Source organism: Natrix helvetica (assembly GCF_964273705.1).
Source record: "Natrix helvetica genome assembly, chromosome: 13".
Lineage (NCBI taxonomy): Eukaryota > Metazoa > Chordata > Lepidosauria > Squamata > Natricidae > Natrix > Natrix helvetica.
In genome coordinates this window covers 10,030,668-10,050,762 of record NC_138557.1, presented here as the reverse complement: position 1 = coordinate 10,050,762, position 20,095 = coordinate 10,030,668, and positions in this window count along the sequence as shown.

The window sequence follows — 20,095 nt, the reverse complement described above, 5'->3', positions numbered from 1 at the left end:
TGCCGTTTCCCCCCCCTCCAATTCTTGTTTTCGCTGCCCTCTGCCCCCCGGGTTAGCTACGACCTCCCGCTCCACTTCCCACATCCCCCCCTCATTCCAGAGTGGTGTTTGGGATGCAGCCAAAATTTCAGGGCTTTAGAAAAACGTTTTGGAAAAAACACAAACACACACACACACACACATACAAAAAAAAAACAACCCATAAAAACCCACAACCTGTGCCAGCAGAAAGACAAGCAAATGAAAGAAAACTTAAGGGGGTTGCGGCAGAATTTCATGTTTTCCCTGGAAAGGGATCTGCATTTTCTTTGACGATGGGAAAATTATGCATGAAGTACCTATAATCAGCAATTTCATGTATCTCTCTTCTCCTCCTCCTCCCTTCCTCGTCTCTTTTCTCCTCTTTCGCCTCTTCTTTGTCTCCTCTCCTCTTCCTCTCCAATTCTCCTCCTCCTCCTCCTCTCTCTTCTCCTTTCCTCGTCTCTTTTCTCCTCTTTCTCATGTCCTTTGTCTCCTCTCCTTTCTCTTTTCTTCTTCACCAATCCTCTTCCTCCTCCTCCCTCCTAATTGTCTCTCTTCTCCTTCTCTTTTTCCAAACCTTTTCCGTCTACTTTCTTCCTTTTCTCTTTCTCCAATCTCCTTCTCTTTCCGTGTCTCCCCTCCTCCTCTCTTCTTTCTCTGCAATCCTCTTCCTCCTTGTCTCTCTTCTTCTACTTCTCCCTTTTCTCCTCTTTCTCATCTCCTTCTCTCTTCATCCCCTTCTCTTCTTCTTCACCAATTCTCTTCCTCATTCTCCAATCTCCTCTTCCTGTCTCTCTTCTGTTTTTCCAATACTTTCCCTTCCCCTTTCCTCCTTGTTTCGTTTCTCTTCTCCAATCTCTTTCTTTTTCTGTGTCTCCCTTCCTCTTCCTCTCTTCTTCTTCTCCAATACTCCTCCTCCTCATCTCTCTTCTTCTCCTCCCTTCCTCCTCATCTCCTTTCTCCTCTTATGTCCTTTGTCTCCTCTCCTCTTCCTCTTTTCTTCTCCACCAATCCTCTTCCTCCTCCTCCTCCCATCCTCCTCCTCCTCGTCTCTCTTCTCCTTCTCCTCCTTCTCCTTCTCTCCTAACCCTTCCCTTCCAGCACTGATAATGCTACCTAGTTCAATAATGAAACATCTGCAAAAGAACAGAGGACACCAAAGACCCCCTCATTTCAACCCTGTGGTGCAAATATTCTCTTTTATGGATAGCTTGCTCTCTTTCCAGCTTAGACCTCTCTTTGCCCGTGATTTCTGCAGCCCTTGCTCAAGGTAGGCAGTGGCAGAGCAGCTACAGTTGTCCTTTGCTCAAGGTCACCTTCAGACCTCCATGTCAGTCTAGTGGAGAAAGACCCCCCTTTCCTTCATTGACACAGCGGTCAAAGAGTTTGCTAATGGGTGATCAATTTTCTGCCACCGGAGCCCAATAATATTTGGCTTATTGGCAGCCATGAAGAGGGTGGGATGGAATGTGTGTGGGTTGTTTGGCTTGAGGCTCTTGTGACTCGAAGTGTCAGGCCTGTAGTTATATTCTTTTTAGGATCTTTGGCCTGCCACACTTTCTTATAATTTTCTATGTGTTTCATTAGTGTAGTAGTTGGGAGGGGGGAATAGAAAGGAGTAGAATTGTGGAATGTTTTGTTGTCATTCTTTCTAGAAGCTCAAGGTCATCTTTTGTCTCCGCACCTCGACACCTGACCGGAAGCAGAGGGGTGTAGATGCCAGCGGGGCCAAAGAAGATTGGACCATGTGATGGATTATGGGGTGTGGGGATAGATATGAACTTTCAACTGGGTGGAATTCCAGGAAGAACATTAGAGTTGGAATTCCACAGATGTGCTAACTTGCCTGTATGATTAAAAGGTAACTTTAAGGATGATTCTGCCTTGTTTTCTGATTGATTTCATGCATGGTATTTAGAACGCTGACACGAAGGCATAGTAAGAACTCATCCCATCTAAAGCGGCCTGGAGGATTGCCTCAATCCAGGCAGAGAACAAGTGGGATTATATATCTTTTTCCTGGCCAGGGAGGAAGGAAGGGAGAGAAATGGATCGTTTTCCAATTCCCCACTGCATTTGTGGGCAAAGAACAGAATGGGAATGCAGTGAAGAGTTTTGAAAAGCCATGGAGGTCCATCACCTTTGCTAAATAGCATCAGGACAAACCGGTGGGGTACCACCTTGATGGTGCTGAAGAAGAATCTGTAAGAGGGAGGTTCTGAAGTCCTATGTGCCCTTTGATCACTTGCCTTTTCTTGTGGAGACCTTGGTGCTCTCTGAGCTTGGTTGGGTTCTTGCAGATGTTTCAGTCACTGAAACATCTGCTATCAATGAAAGATCTGCAAGAAAACAGCTAAGCTCAGGGAGCACCAAGGATGCCACAGTCGTCTTCTTCTTTTCTTCTTCTTCTTCTTCTTCTTCTTCTTCTTCTTCTTCTTCTTCTTCTTCTTCTTCTTCTTCTTCTTCTTCTTCTTCGTCGTCTTCTTCTTCTGCTTCATCTTCTTCTTCTGCTTCTTCTGCTTCTTCCTCCTCCTCCTCCTTGTATCTTTTATCCCTTCCTAGTCTCTTTCTCCTCTTCTTCACCAATCCTCTTCCTCATTCTCCCCTCCTTCTTCACCTCCTTGTCCCTCTTCTCTTTCTTTTTCCAACCCTCCCCCTCCCTCTTCTTCTCCTTCCTTCTTCCTTGTCTCTTTTCTCCTTTCTTTTCTCCTCCTCCTCTCATCTTCTCCTTCTTCCTTCCTCCTTGTGTCTTTTCTCCTCTTTCTTTACTCCTCTCCTCTTCCTCATTCTCCCCTCCTTCTCCTCATCTCTCTTCTCCTTTTTCCAATCCTTTTCCTCCTGCTCCTCTTCCTCTCCTAAACCCCGCTCCCTTCTAGCACTGATGAGGTTCCCCAGTTCGATAATGAAATATCTGCAAGGAAGCCACCAAGTTCAGAGAGCACAAAGGACGCCCGAGTTCAACCTGGAGCTACAAATAGTCTTTTATTAGCTACATTTTCTTCTCCCTTGTCCTTTGGGGAGAAGATTTCAAGGTTTGTTTTTCTCCACCCAAATAGGGCAATGCAGAAGAGGTCAGTCTCCAGAATGTATCATTATGGTTTGCAAAGTCAGGTCAATCCACCCTTGGACATGTCCAACAACACTCAATTAGCAAAACCCTGATCCAAAGAAAACAGAGTACATTTATTTTAAAAAATTACACAATGTGTAAAAACACAATGAGTTGTAAAGGAACCCAAAAGCAAAAATAAACACACCGTGTTGTATTAGTCACATGGGGAAAACTCCCCCAAGTTTTTTACGGCTAGTTCTAATTGCCAGATGGGACGCCGTGGCTCAGTGGCTAAGACACTGAGCTTATCGATCAGAAAGGTCAGCAGTTCGGCGGTTCAAATACCTAGCGCCGTGTAGCGGAGTGAGCTCCCGTTACTTGCCCCAGCTTCTGCCAACCTAGCAGTTCGAAAGCACGTAAGAAATGCAAGTAGAAAAATAGGAACCACCTTTGGTGGGAAGGTAACAGCGTTCCGTGCGCCGTGGGTGTTGAGTCATGTTGGCCACATGACCACGGAGACGTCTTCGGACAGCGCTGGCTCTTCGCCTTTGAAACAGAGATGAGCACCGCCCCCTAGAGTCAGGAACAACTAGCACATATGTGTGAGGGGAATCTTTACCTTTACCTCTAATTGCCTGATCAGTTTCCTCTTGAAACCTACCTACTAATACAGGGTTGAAGCTCTACTATATGCTTGCTAAATTATGAGGGCTATACTCAAAACTCTAACCTATGCTCAGGAACCCAACCGTTAAGGTAGTTGTGGGGTCTGTGGTGCTCTCTGAGCTTAGTTGTTTTTTCGTGAACATTTCATTACCCAACTAGATAACATCATCAGTGCTAGGAGAGAGAGGGGCTTGCTCTATGTTTATATGCAAGTGTCTTGCCCTGCAAGTTTTAGTGGGAATGTTCTTGATCTTTCTTTGATTAGGCTATTATTTACTGAGCTACGCATGGCTAGTCTAGTGAAGAGAAGGACCAGGGGAGACAGGATAACAGTCTTCCAATATTTGAGGGGCTGCCACAGAGAGGAGGGGGTCAAGCTATTTTCCAAAGCACCTGAAGGCCAGACAAGGAATAAAGGATGGAAATTGATCAAGAAGAGATTTAGCCTGGAAATAAGGAGAGATTTTCTGACAGTGAGAGCAATCAACCCAATGGAACAGAAGTTGCCTTCGGAAGTTGTGGTAGCTTCATCACTGGAGGCTTTCAAGAAGAGACTGGACTGCCATCTGTCAGAAATGGTGTAGGGTCCCTTGCTTGGGCAAGGGGGTTGGATTAGATGACCTATAAGGTTCCTTCCAACTCTGTTAATCAGTTTTAATCAGATCCTTTGTCTGAGTTGGTAGTTCATTTGGGAGTATTTTGTTTTTTGCAAGAAACTCACCCAGCTCAGAAAGCACTAAGGACTACACAATTCAACCTTTGAGCTACATATATTCTCTTCTATTACTACTAAAACATTTCCTAATATTCCAATTGCATATATTCTTCACCAATATCCAGGGGTGGATGTGGGGGAGATGGAGGATTTCAAAATCATGTTAAAGTCATGGGAAGAGCAGAGTGAAATTATAGCCTGTTTTATTCTATTTCTGAGGCTGGGGTTTTAGAAAAAGCAAACCTCAAAAAGAATTACAAGGGAAAAAGAGTTATATTAGTAGATTAAAGGGACATAGCATGATTGGTATTGCTATGTAACTAATTAAGAAATAAAGAAATTATAGTATATTGTTAATCGTGGGGAAAAATTGAAAGAAATGCTCTCCACGTTAAAACTTAATTAGAGGATATATATTGTTTATAATGAAATAGACCGATAGAGAAATACAAAATGATAATTTGATGCAATTTTTGAAGGGGCAATTGAAGATATGGTTTATGTTATTAAGAAAAAATAAGTATAAAAAATGGAAAATAATGGAAGAAAATAATTTGGCTGCAAGCAGAAACCAAGGTATGGGGTAAAATGGATTATGTAAAGGAGAGGATGTAAAAACAAAGATCCTTTTACTTTGATTCTATAATATGTGTAAATTTGTATTAAAAAATAAAAAAACCTTTGGATATTAAAAAAAAGAATTAAAAGGCGGGAGCCGAGATGCACGCATATGTGTCTGCAATAGTCTTCCGTCTGCTTTGCCCCTCTAAAAGGGTAAAGGATTTTACATGCACCATCCAATTTCTCGTAAATCCTGCAAAACCCACAGCCAGAATCTCTTTTCTGCTATCAAGCCCGCTGGAGAGAGGGGGGGAGGGAGGGAGGGAAGGAAGGAGGGAGAGAGATACAGAGAGAGAGGGGGGAAAGGAAGGAAGGAGGGAGAGAGAGACAGAGGGAGAGAGAGAGAGAGAGAGGGAGGAAGGGAAGGAAGGAGGGAGAGAGACAGAGAGAAAGAGAGAGAGAGAGAGGGAAGGAGGGAAGGAGGGAGAGAGAGACAGACAGAGACAGAGAGAGGGGGAGGGAAGGAAGGAGGGAGAGAGAGACAGAGAGAAAGAGAGAGGGAGGGAGGGAAGGAAGGAAGGAGGGAGAGAGAGAGAGGGAGGGAAGGAAGGAGGGAGAGAGAGACAGACAGAGAGAGAGAGAGGGAGGGAGGGAAGGAAGGAGGGAGAGAGACAGAGAGAAAGAGAGAGGGAAGAAGGGAAGGAAGGAAGGAGGGAGAGAGAGACAGAGAGACAGAGAGACAGAGAGAGGGAGGGGGGAAGGAAGGAGGGAGAGAGAGACAGAGAGAAAGAGAGAGGGAGGGAGGGAAGGAAGGAAGGAAGGAGGGAGAGAGACAGAGAGAGAGAGGGAGGGAAGGAAGGAAGGAGAGAGAGAGAGAGAGAGAGAGAGAGAGAGAGAGAGAGAGAGAGAGAGAACTTTCGGAGAGGCGATTCTTTTCCCAACCCCTGGAAATAAAATCACGCCGAGCGAGGAAAAAGCCAGGAATGTGGGGGGGCAGATTCCCCAACGAAGCCCATGTGTCTTTGCAGGGGTTCAGCCTTGGAAAGCCGAACAATGGGGCTTGTGAGGAGACGTTTCCCGCCATTTCTTCCCCTTTTCATCGCGGCGGCCTTTCATTTCTCTCCCTTCAAAGCCCCCCTTTGGAACCATCTCTCCCTCCCTTCCCCCCCTTTTTCTTCTTCCAGGAGATAAAAGTCTGAATACGTGAATCATAAAAGACGGTGCCTCATAAAGGCCTGAAGGCCCCCTCCTCCCTAGACCCCATCCCACTGAAAAGGCTTTTCTGGGGGAAAGGAATTTTGGCGGTACAGATGACCGTTTCTCTCCGGGGTCCTTTTGTGGAGGGACACGTTGGGTGGTGGAGGAGAAGGGAAACAGCTGGGGGTGGGGGGATAATCTGAAATAAAGTGAGGGGCCGAGGAAGGTATCCGTGAGCTGCTAGGCAGAGTTCAGACCCAGTCAACTGCCATACTGCAAAGTCCTTGACTTACGACCGGAAACGAGCCCGGCATTTCTGTTTCTAAGCAAGACGTCAGTTGAGTGGGGTTTCGCCTCATTTTATGACTCTCTTTTGACACAGGTGGCAAGGGAAATTCTCCTTTGCCACAGTGGCTAAGACGCTGACCTTGTCGATCAGAAAGGTCGGCTGTTCAGCGGTTCAAATCCCTAGCGCCGTGTAACGGAGTGTCTTCTCCCGTGACTTGTCCCAGCTTCTGCCAATCTAGCAGTTCAAAAGCACGGTAAAAAAAATGCAAGTAGAAAAATAGGAACCACCTTTGGTGGGAAGGGAACAGCGTTCCGTGCATCTTGGATGTTTAATCATGCCAGCCACATGACCACGGAGACGTCTTCGGACAGCGCTGGCTCTTCGGCTTTGAAAGGGAGATGAACACTGCCCCCTAGAGTCAGGAACAACTAGCACATATGTGCAAGGAGAACCTTTACATGTACCTTTACCTTATTCCCCTCTTATTTCTATCTCTATTTTACAGATCTTTACATCAATTTATGTTAACATTTCATCCTTCATTTTTCCATTGTTCAATGCTTCAATGTACATTTCTAATACCAATCACAATCACTTAAAACATTTAAGGTACACCTATTCATGTACTTTCCAGTTCTCCAATCCGTGCAATTCTACGGTTAATGCACATGTTTACCTTTCCCTTTAGATTCTTTTATGATCTCATAGTTTTATCAGTACCCTGCTCATCATAATTTCACGGATGTTTCATAATACCCTCATTCAATCTCTAATTTCCCAATTAATGCTTCATTCTTATTCATTGCAACCTTCAAACCAACGGCGCCGGGAACCAACGCGGTGGGTTTTCACGCTTTTCTGAATAACGTTGCAAAACATCAAACTTGGCTCTTTTGCCAGCGCTGACTTATCCTCTTTTGGCATTCTTGCCCGGATCAGCCCCCCACCCCCACCCTCCCTCTCTCCCTGTCGAATTTGTGCATCTGTTAGATTCCCCCGAACTTTCCCACTGATCAGTCCACGGGGCCTCTGACAGCTGGGGGAAGGCGGAATCCAGGCTCAGCATAGTGACAAATTCCTGACATTTACTTTACTGCTTTACAACTTCTGAGAAAAAGCCTGGAGGGGAAGGGGAAGGGGTTGGAGCAGGGAAACCAAGGGCGGGGGAGGGACAGAAAGGCTGGAAGGAAATTTTGCTCCCTCATTAAGCCCAGTTCTCTCTTTCTCTCTCTCTCTCTCTCTCTCTCCTTCCAATCTGCTAATTGCTCCAATCTTGGGATTCTTTGCAAAAAAAAAAAACCTTCGACCACTTATTGCATGTTTCCCCCTTCTCTGGGGCCTCCAACGCTTTTAATCACAGGCCCCTGCCTTTTTTTCCCCTCCTCAGGTTGGGGAGGGGAGGTCACGCTTGGGCTTTGAATGGCAGGCGAGGGTCAACCTCTGAAAATCAGGGAGAGCCAGGACAATGGACGAAAGGAGGTCAGGATTGAAAAAAAATCTTCATTTGGCCTCGAATGTGAATTTCCCCCTGGAATTTCAAATCGGTAAAAGATGGTTTGCTTTGCGTTTGGCTGTATTAGGGCATTGTTTGGTAGGCCCTTTGAGTAGAACTTCAAAGGATCTTTTGGTTGACTGTCCCGGTTCAAATTTGCATCTGTGGCCTTAAATTATAATCAATAAAGAGACAGGAGATTCTTCTCCCTAACTTTAAGCTTAAAGCCTAAATTTAAAGCTCTCTGGGTTGTTTTGTTCTGTAAACTTTCTGGTCAGTCCTAGAGGAGATCAACCCTGACTGCTCTTTAGAAGGCCAGATCCTGAAGAGGAAACTCAAATACTTTGGCCACCTAATCAGAAGGAAGGACTCCCTGGAGAAGAGCCTCATGCTGGGAACGATGGAGGGCAAGAGAAGAAGGGGACGACAGAGACGGAGGGAGATGGATGGAGTCACTGAAGCAATCGGCGTGAGCTTGAATAGACTCCAGAGGATGATAAGAGGACAGGAGGGCCTGGAGGAACGTTGTCCATGGGGTCGCATGGGGTCAGATACGACTTTGCAACTAACAACAACTTCGGTGAAAGCCACAGGAAGCAGCAGCTTTTAATATTATAGCGGGAGTGTGCAGAAATTCTGTTCAGAGGCTATGTAGATGGTGACATGACCAAATGCAGTACTCCTTGACTTACAGCCATTCGTTTAGTGACTGTTAAAAGTTATAATGGCAATGAAAAAAAGGGATTTTTGACCTTTTTTTTCACGCTGACGATCACTGCGGCATCTCCAAGGTCACGTGATCAAAATTGGGACGCTTGGCAACTGGCATGTACTTATGACGGTTGCAGTGTCTGTCGGGGTCACGAGACTCCCTTTTTGCGACCTTCTGCCAAGCTAAGTCCACAAGGAAGCCAGATCCCCTTGTCAACCGGGTGACTAACATAATAACGGCAGGGGTTCACTTAACAACTGTGGCAAGAAAGGTGGTAAAATGGGTCGAAAACTCGCTTAACAACTGTCTCTCTTTGCAGCCGAAATGTTGGGATTCAATTGTGGTCATAAGTCAGGGACTGCTTACAGAACAAGTGCATAGAATAATAGGGTTGGAAGGTCTTCCGATATCCAAGCTGAACTGGCCTTCTGAACCCATGTCAATTTGGATTGTGTTCTGGCATCTAAATTGGCTGCTCCAAATATGTCTGGCAATTCGGTGTCCTTTTATTGCGCACGCAAGCTTTTTGTTTTTTTTAATCACCCAAACCGAATCGGGTTTCCATTTGGAATCAACCATTCAGATTTGATCTTATCTTTCTGCCTTGCTGACATTTAAAGCTCTCTCTCTCACACACACACACAAACACACACACACACACAAAACCATTAACATTTTACTTCCTCATATTTATCAACGTGGCTTAAGTCACTGTTTTGATTTTGTATGGCTGCCTCCAAGCATTTCAAAGCAGCCAAATGTGCCCATGGAGATGATAACAGCCATCACATGAGTATACAAGCTTAGAATCCTAAGACTGGAAGGGATCTTGGACATCTTCTAGTCCAACCTCCTGCCTAGGAGGGATGGATGGATGATCCATCTTTCGGATGGTTCTCTGAAAACTTTAAGTAGGAAGACTGGAAGGATGACATTGCCTATTGATTGATCTATAGGGTTACTAGCAGCCTACCAACAAATTTCAACCTAATTTGTAAGTTTCAAGAGGCAGGTCTAGTGGTTAAAGCACCAGGCTAGAAACCAGGAGACCGTGAGTTCTAGTCCTGCCTTAGGCGTGAAAGCTGGCTGGGTGACTTTGGGCCAATCACCAGGAGATGATGAGTTCTATTCCCGCCTTAGGCATGAAAGCTGGCTGGGTGACTTTGGGCCAATCACCAGGAGATGATGAGTTCTATTCCCGCCTTAGGCATCAGAGCCAGTTGGGTGACTTTGGGCCAGTCCCCCTCCCACTGCCTAACCCACCTCACAGGGTTGTTGTTGGGGAAAATATCAGTTTTCTGCCTTGAGTTATTTACAAAGGTAACACAAAGGCAGGATAAAAATGAAGAAAACAACATTGCTTATCAGTTTAGATTAGTTATGCATATTATATAGCCACCATTTTTGGACAGATTTATATAGAACTTTCAGATACAGTATTGGTGAAGTCATCCCCTGATCTTTTTCCTTTACATAATTCTCTTTTAATTTTATTTTTCACCACTTTATTCTTGTTTTATTTATTCCGTTCCGTTAAGACCAGCAAACCAATCCTTCCATCCTTCTTTATTTTATAGGCATAACCCTTGTTCTTTCCTCTCACTGCTTTCCTGTTTCCCTCCTGCTTTTGCCTCCCCCATTCTCCCCCCTCTTTTTCCTTCTAATTCCTTCTTTATTTATGGCCGCTTTATAGTTTTGTCTGATTTTCTGCTTGCTATTAGAGTAATTGACTGCACCTGCCAGCTAGATCTCTCTAATTGGAGAAGTCGCCATGGTTAAGAGATCGGGGTTGGCTCAGGCTCCAGATTGTTTATGTTAGTGTAACCTTCTGTCTTGTGCTCTTGCGCAGTTCCCAGCGTGGAGACGGCACTGCTCCCAGTTGCAAAACTTTAAGGTTGTGTGACTGTGATCGTCCAATGTGCCTAAATTGGTTCCTGCATTAACCCACTTGGTGTTTGCATAAGAATCAGAAAGACAGTGGTTCCTTGGTATTCAACTGCTTTGAAACTCATCAAATTTGGTACTCAACGCATTTTGACTCGAACATTTTGCTCCGGTACTCCTCATTGGCTTGGTAGTCAACACACAAGCTAGAACTCCAATCAATCAATGAGAATAGAGCTGGGAGGGAACTTGGAGGTCTTCTAGTCCAACCCCCTGTTCAAGCAGGAAACTCTACTATATCATTTCAGACCAGTCATTCCCCAATCCCAATGCCTAGACTCAGAGAAGAGAGGTCTTTTAAAATTATCTTTCCCTATTCTTAGATCTTCTTACCTAGAAGATATTTAGTTTTCCAATTCATGGTATTTAGAATAGAAATAGAATAACAGAGTTGGAAGGGACCCTGGAGGTCTTCTAGTCCAACCCCCTGCTTAGGCAGGAAACCCTATACCTCTTCTGACAAATGGTTATCTAATCTCTTCTTAAAAACCTCCGGTGTTGGAGCATTTACAACTTCTGAAGGCAAGTTGTTCGACGGATTAATTGTTCTAAACTTCCAGGAAATTTCTCCTTAGTTCGAGGTTGCTTCTCTCCTTGATTAGATTCTATCCATTGCTTCTTGTCCTGCCTTCAGGTGCTTGGGAGAATAGCTTGACTCCCTCTTCTTTGTGGCAGCCCCGGAGATATTGGAAGACTGCTATCACCTCTCCCCTAGTCCTTCTTTTCATTAAACTAGACATACCCAGTTCCAGCAACCATTCTTCCTATGTTTTAGCCTCCAGTCCCCTAATCCTCTTGGTTGCTCTTCTCTGCACTCTTTCTAGAGTCTCAACATCTTTTTTACATTGTGGCGACCAAAACTGGATGCAGGATTCCAAGTGTGGCCTTACCAAGGCATTATAAAGTGGTATCAACACTTCATGTGATCTTGATTCTATCCCTCTGTTTATGCAGCCTAGAAACTGTGTTGGCTTTTTTGGCAGCTGCTGCACACGGCTGGCTCATATTTAAGTCATTGTCCATTAGGATTCTGGGCCTCATTTGGACCTCACTTTTAAGAGCCTCATTTTGCTACAATATAGACAATTGCCACAGCCCACTCGGCATATGAAAAGCAAGGCCATCCTTATCAACCTTCAAACCATCTCAAAATAGCTCAGCATCTTGCTAAGACAACAACTCTCCTTTGTGAGGCTGACAATGAATCAATCAGCACCTCTGTCCAGGGTCCTGAACAAACCTACCTGGCCAAAATATCAGGTTATCTTAACTAGTCTAAGTTAAGTGTGAGTAAGTATTCCTGTTTTATATTCAATTTCTCTTAAGCTGTTATGGGACAGCTGGTGGAAGTGTTTGAACTAGTTTGGTCTACTGGTTAAGGTGCTGGCATAGGAACCGGAGACTGTGAGTTCTAGTCTTGCCTTAGGCATGAAAGCCAACTGGGTGACTTTGGGACAATCACCAGGAGACAGTGAGTTCTTGTCCTGCCTTAGGCATGAAAGCCAACTGGGAGACTTTGGGACAATCACCACAATCACAGGAGACAGTGAGTTCTAGTCCTGCCTTAGGCATGAAAGCCAACTGGGAGACTTTGGGACAATCACCACAATCACCAGGAGACAGTGAGTTCTAGTCCTGCCTTAGGCATGAAAGCCAACTGGGTGACTTTGGGACCAGGAGACAGTGAGTTCTAGTCCCGCCTGAGGCATGAAAGCTGGCTGGGCGACTTTGGGCCTATCTCCAAGAGATTACCCTTTTTAAAGCTGTGAAGATGGGGAAAGCCTGAAATTTAAAGTTGGATGATGAATTTCTCAAAGGAATAAAATATATGTAATAACAAATGAAGCAACATCATCTCTCTGGTGGATATATGAATTTAGAAACACCATCCCATTGTAACCAAAGGAGCAGACCTTTCTCTGGTTCCCAACTAATCACAACACCTAACATTCTATCACCCCCGTGGAAAAACCGGATTTATAAATAGACCTATACAATTTCAATATGAAAAAAGACCAGAATGAAGAGATCCATATGGCGCGTGTGTGTGTGAGAGAGGGGGGGGGGGTGGATTTTAAAATAAAGTTGGCTTCTACTTCCTTTTCCCTTTGAATATCTGCAGATACTTATGCCTGACTAAGGGTCTTTTATTGCTGTAACTGATGTCATTTTCTTGCTCTGTGTGTGTGTGTGTGTGTGTGTGTGTGTGTGTGTGTGTGTGAGAGAGAGAGAGAGAGAGAGAGAGAGAGAGAGAGAGAGAGAGAGAGAGAGAGAGAGAGAGAGAGAGAGAGAAGATGGACTGATTCCAAAAAGAAACCAAATATTTAGTTCCCACGCCTAAGCAAAGGGGAAAGAATGCAATACACATTTCAGTTTTGGCAATTCAGGAAGTCCTCAACTTACGACTGACATCGAGCCCACAAATACGGTCATAAATCATTAATCAAGCCCCTGATTTTCATGACATTTTTCCTAGCAGTCATTCAATGAGCACCATGGTTGTTAAGTGAGCACATTGTTTAGTCCGGGAGCGTTTTTGCCAGAGAAAAAGAAGCGTAAAAGGCTAGTTTTTGGCAAAAATTCTCATAAATTGCAGTCCTATGACCCACGAGACACTGCAAATGGACAGAAATGCAGGCCAGTTGCCAGATGCCCAAAATGCAATTATGTAACCATGGGGCCATCAAAACTTCAAATCTGGGTCATCATTACCTTTGGGGTAGGTGCATTGAAGCTTCAAATGGCTACTATGAGCCCCGGTAGAGCAGTGGTTAGAGTGCGGTACTGCAGGCTACTTCTGCTGCCTGCCGGCTGCCTGCAATTAGACAGTTCAAATCTCACCAGGCTCAAGGTTGACTCAGCCTTCCATCCTTCCGAGGTGGGCAAAATGAGGACCCAGATTGTTGGGAGCAACAGGCTGACTCTGTAAACCTCTTAGAGAGGGCTGGAAAGCATTGTGAAATGGTATATAAGTCTAAGGGCTAAGCTACTAAGTGGCTGGTCATAAATTGAGGACTACCTGTCAATCCGTGTTGACTATTATTCAGAACACACAAGGACAATTATAACGAAGATAAAATAGCATGCGAGGAAAAGACAAAAAGTTCTTCAATAGATGAGAATATCTGTAACTCAGGGTTCAACTGCAGAGTTCTCGATGCTCTCTGAGCTTGGTGGCTTTCTTGCAGACGTTTCATTACCCTGCTAGGTAATCTCATCAAGTAAGAGGGAGTGTGGGGTTTGCACTTTGTTTATATAGCATACAATCGCTCGCCCTGCCAGCGTTCATGCTTTCCACTTAGTGGTTCCTGGATTACAGTAAGGTAAAGGTAAAGGTTCCCCTCGCACATCTGTGCTAGTCGTTCCCAACTCTAGGAGGCGGTGCTTACCTCCATTTCAAAGCCAAAGAGACGGTGCTGTCCGAAGATGTCTCCCTGGTTATGTGGCTCAATGCCGAAGGCGCATGGAACGCTGTTACCTTCCCACCAAAGGTGGTTCCTATTTTTCTACTTGCATCTTTATGTGCTTTCGAACTGTTAGGTTGGCAGAAGCTGGGACAAGTAACGGGAGCTCACTCCGTTACGGGGCGCTAGGGATTCGAATCGCCGACCTTCTGATCGACAAGCTCAGCATCTTAGCCACTGAGCCACCATGTCCCTTATTCAATGTTAACATGGGACAATGATTCTCACGCCGTAGCCTCTGAGCCATTTGGGATCCACTGAGGGAAAAAGGAAATATAATAAACACCCAACCCTGACTAGCTCTTATGCACCGTATAGGATGCCAGTTGTTCTTCCCGAAGCCGTTTCCTTGACTGATGTCCGGATATGTGATGCAACACCCCTGGGATGGAAAGAGGGTCTCCTCCGCATGAAGACAGCCCAAAGCAAGGCACTCTGTGCATTTTGGCAGGGTGGGGGAACTCCCGAAATAGATTTGTCGCTTTCGTTCAATCTGGCATGCTTGAGGGAGACTCTGCCTATCATGACTTGGTTATGCGGTGGCCCACAAGAATGTGGGAAGACACATCAACTGAGAGCCTCAAGGAAAGGATTTGGGAGGTGTCATTTTCCACCCAAGTGAGGAAATTTTCAGGGTTTTGTCCTTCCTTCCTTCCTTCCTCCATTTCTTTCCCCTTCTTTCCTTCCTTTTCCCCTCCCCCTTCCTTCCCTTTCCCCTCCCCTTCCTTCCTCCCTTCCTTTCTCCTTCCTTCCTCCATTCCCTTGTCCTTCCTTCCTGTTCCCTTCCCCTCCGTTCCCTTCTCCTTCCTTCCTTCCCCTTCCTTCCTTCCCCTTCCTCCCTTCCTTCCCTCCTTCCTTCCTCCCTTCCCTTCCCCTTCCTTCCTTTTCCCTTCCCCTCCATTCCCTTCTTCTTCCTTCCCCTTCCTTCCTTCCCTCCTTTCTTCCTTCCTCTGTTCCCTTCTCTTTCCTTCTCTCCCTTCCCCTCCCTTCCCTTTCCCCTCCCCTTCCTTCCTTCCTCCATTCCCTTCTCCTTCCCTCCTTTCTCTTCCCCTTCCTTCCTTCCTTCCTTCCTTCCCCTTCCTTTCTCTTTCTCCTTTCTCTCTCCCATTTCCTCCCCTCCCCAGTGAGTTCCGTGTTCCCCCCAACATTTACACCCAGAAGGACATGGAGAAACCCTTTCTGTTGGGGGGGGGTTCTCTTTCCTGCAGGGAAATGGCATCTGTCTGTTGGGTGGATGCTCAGAAGTAAAAAAAATGAGCCTTCGGGGATTCCGTGAGTTTCTCCTTCTTCTTCTTCTTCTTCCTTCTCTTCCTCCTTGCCCGGAAGATGGATTTCCACCCTTGGGGAGGGCCCTATATCAGGCTATCTCTGCGCACACCTCCTCCTCCCCTCGCCTATTAATTCCCTGGTGCTGATGGCTGGGTGTGCATCCCTCCCTCCCACCTCTTGGCTGTCTCTGAAAGTGACGCCACCTGTTGCAGTTGTCCGGACTGTGTTACATTCAGATGCCCGGCTTAGTTTCCCGCTCCTCGCTGCCCCCACTAATAAAAACAGGCTTGGGAAGGACGGCTGGGGCTGTGGGAAAATCCGAGTGTGTGGGAAGACGGTGGGGAACTGGGGAAAGGAGGGGAGGCAGGGGGAGGGAGGGGGAGGCATCTTCTGGGTAATCAGGGTGGGAGTGGAAGCTGGCACTCCCCAGACCCTCCTCATTTAGGAGGCCAAAGATCCACCTACAATTAGAGGAGGGGTTGAGAAAAGGAGAGGTCACTCGGAGGGAACCAGGCATGGGAGAAGGGTCCTTGTTTCCAGTGCCTGGGCTTTGTCATATCCTATCTGCCTTTTCTCTTCCAATGGGCCCTTCTGCTTTTTACTCCTCTCCCACCCTCCCTGCCTTTCACTTAAGGCGATAGCGGCAAGATCTAAACCCTCCCCCACCCACACCAGGGGATGGTCCCATGGGTTAGGGTTGGGATGGGATCCCAGGTTGGAAGTGGTTGCCTTGAACATCTTGAGAGTGAAAAAGTCTCTCTCTCCTTCCCTCCTTCCCCCCTCTCCTTCAAAGGGGCTATGGCAGCTAATATAACTATCTATAACCTGCAAAATAATTCTGCACCATTGGGCAGAGATCTATCTATCTATCATGTCTGTCTGTCTATCATCTGTCTATCATGTCTGCCTGCCTGCCTGCCTACCTATCTATCATCACCATCATCTCTAATTTATCCTCCCTCTCTCCCTCCCCCCACCTCCATGGCAGCTAATATAACTATCTATAGCCTGCAAAATAATTCTGCACCATTTGGGCAGAGATCGATCTATCTATCTATCTATCTATCTATCTATCTATCTATCTATCTATCTATCTATCTATCTATTAATCTATCTATTAATCTATCTATCTATCATCTATCTATCTATCTATCTATCTATCTATCTATCTATCTATCTATCTATCTATCTATCTATCTACTGTATTTATCCCTCTATCATCTATCATCTATCATCTCTCTCTCTCAATAATTTATCCTCCCTCCCTCCCCCCACCTCCATGGCAGCTAATATAACTATCTATATATAGCCTGCAAAATAAGTCTGCACCATTTGGGCAGAGATAGATCTATCTATCATCTATCTATCTATCTATCTATCTATCTATCTATCTATCTATCTATCTATCTATCTATCTATCATCTATCTATCTATCTATCTATCTATCTATCTATCTATCTATCTATCATCTATCTATCTACCTACCTACCTACCTACCTACCTACCTACCTACCTACCTACCTATCTACTGTATTTATCCCTCTATCATCTATCTTCTCTCTCTCTCAATAATTTATCCTCCCTCCCTCCTGGAGGTCTTCTACTGATCCTATGCCACTTCAGAAAAAATGACTCTCTCTTCTTTAAAAACTTCCAGTGATGGAGCATTCACAACCTCTGGAGGGAAGCCATTCCACTGGTTAGTTTTTCTCTCAGTTAGGAAAGTCCTCCTTAGTTCTAGGTCGCTTCTCTCCTTGATTAGTTTCTATCTATTTCTTCCTGCCTTGCATTCTGGTGTTTTGGAGTACAGATTGACCCCCTTCTTCCTTGTGGCAGCCCCTCAAATATTGGAAGACTGCTCTCATGTCTGTCCCCACCCCGAGTCCTTCTTTTCTTTAGACTAGCCGTAACCCAATTCCTGCAACCCTTCTTCGTCCCTTTTAGACTCCACGCCCCCCCCCCCCAAATCCTCTTTGTTGCTCTTCTCTGCCCTCTTCCCAGACACACAGCATTTAATTCCAATGGCACAAACAGATCTGCTATCCTGGCTTTTATTTAACACACTCACCCACCCACTCCCCTCATTGGATGCAGATGATAAACTGACAGGGAAGAAAACATGGGCTAAAAAAAAAATAATGAGGCAATTTACATCTTTCCCACAAACCAGGCCTCTGGGAAGCAATTTTATCCACTCTCTAAATTGCTTGTCATTGCTGCATCTAATAGAATAAAATTCTATGGCTAATTATGTTTCATAAGCCCCTTTTCCCTTTCTTAGTCCCTGGGTTTATTTTTGGCAGCCACCCCCAATGCTGGAGAAGATCTTTCTCTCCCCACATTTTCCACTCTGCACACGATTGATTAACCTCCCCTCCTTGCCCTCCTTCCAAGTCCCAAGTTAAGGAATGCGGTATTTATTGAATAGTGGAAAATCCAGAATTTAATGCGATCCACGCAGACACCCCCAAAAAGAATACAGGAAGAATACAGGAAGCTTCCTTACATATTCTCAGAAGGTCTCATCAAAGGTCAGTGATGGCGAACCTATGGCACGGATGCCAGAGATGGCACATAGAGCCTTCTGCTCTTTTGAGTTCCACGATGCACATGTGCACCAGCCACTGGAGCACCAGAAAACGGCCTGAAAATAGCCCAAAACACCCATCAAACAGACTGTTTTGGGCTATTTTCCAGGCTGTTTTCCAGCCATTTTTCAGGGCATTTTCAGGCTGTTTTTCGGCGCTCTGATGGAGGCCTGAAAACGCCCCCCCAAAACCAGCCCAAAACCAGGCATGCGCACACCAGCCAGCTGGTCCTTGCATTTCCGGTGCTCTGGCATGCACAAAGACCAGCTGGCCAGCTCATATGCACATGCCAATATATTTGTATATTGAATGTATATCTATATTTTGTATTATACTGTTTTAACATGACTGTACACCGCCCCGAGTCCTGTTTAGGAAAGGGCGCGGTTTAAAAATTTAATTAAATAAAAATAAATAAATAAATGCCGGAAACCCGAAGACCAGCTGGCCGGTGCGCATATGAATACTAGCACTCTGGCGCAAGCACATACATGTGTGTCCCAGTTTGGGCACTCGGTGTTGAAAAAGTTCCCCATCACTGCTCTAGGTGGAACAACGACTGATGACTTCTTTCTATCAGTCCACCATAGAAAGTGTCCTCACATATGATAAAATAAAACGAAATTCAATGGTGAAAAGAGTACGGTTCTACATTTAGGCAAAGAAAACGAAATGCAGAGATACAGTATAGGTGGTACCTTGCTCAACAGTAGTAACTGTGAAAGGGGTCTTGGAGTCCTAGTGGACAACCATTTAAATAGGAGCCAGCCGTGTGCAGCAGCTGCCAAAAAAGCCAACACAGTTCTAGGCTGCATCAACAGAGGGATAGAATCAAGATCACGTGAAGTGTTAGTACCACTTTATAATGCCTTGGTAAGGCCACACTTGGAATACGGCATCCAGTTTTGATCGCCACGATGTAGAAAAGATGTGGAGACTCTAGAAAGAGTGCAGAGAAGAACAACAAAGAGGGTTAGGGGACTGGAGGCTAAAACATATGAAGAACGGTTGCAGGAACTGGGCACGGCTAGTTTAATGAAAAGAAGGACAAGGGGAGACATAACAGTGTTCCAATATCTCAGGGGTTGCCACAAAGAAGAGGGAGCCAAGCTATTCTCCAAAGCCCCTGAGGGTAGAACAAGAAGCAATGGGTGGAAACTAATCAAGGAGAGAAGCAACTTAGAACTGAGGAGAAACTTCCTGACAGTTAGAACAATGAATCAGTGGAACAGAAGTTGCCTCCAGAAGTTGTGAATGCCCCAACACTGGAAGTCTTTAAGAACATGTTGGATAGCCATCTGTCTGAAACGGTATAGGGTTTCCTGCCTAGGCAGGGGGTTGGACTAGAAGACCTCCAAGGTCCCTTCCAACTCTGCTATTGTGTTGTGTTGTGTTGTGTTGTGTTGTGTTGTATTGTATTGTATTGTATTATATTATATTATATTATTATATTATATTATATTGCATTACAGTATGTTATGCTGGTTTAACTGCTGCAGACAGGAAGGCACCACAGAGAGGGATCAATTCAGCAGAAGAAACCATTATTTGCCCTCTGACACCACTGGGTGACATTGCCATGTCTCACAGCTTTAGCAGAGTCAGGAAGATACTCGGAGATGATTCACACCCTGGTCAGTGTCTCTTCGCACTTTGTACCATCGGGCAGAAGACATCGGAAAAAATCAAGAATTCCCTTCAAGATCTCCACACTCCTGACTGGTAGAGCCACGTTTATTGCTTTGGCAAATTTGGTTGGGGATTTTTTAAAAACAAAAAAAAATTAACAATGCAAGCTATAAAAATGAGCAGTGCCTCCTTCCAATCCTCGCCCTGCGGATCAGAGGTGTCATTCAGTGACTGATATGACCCTGGAATTCACATCAGCTGTCCAGGCCTGATATAAACCAGATTATTTTCCACCACATGAATTTGCGTAGGTGGGAAAAACTCATGTGGGATGCTCCCCTCCCCCCCCTTTTTTTTGGAAAGCTAAAATCTTCTCACTGGAACTAAAACTGTGGTTTTGCCTTTAATCCCTTCCTTTAAAAAAAAACCTTCTCTGACAAAAGCTGTGGTTCCAAGCTCACAGAGCCAGCTGTGCTGTATCGCCTCTTGGACGGCT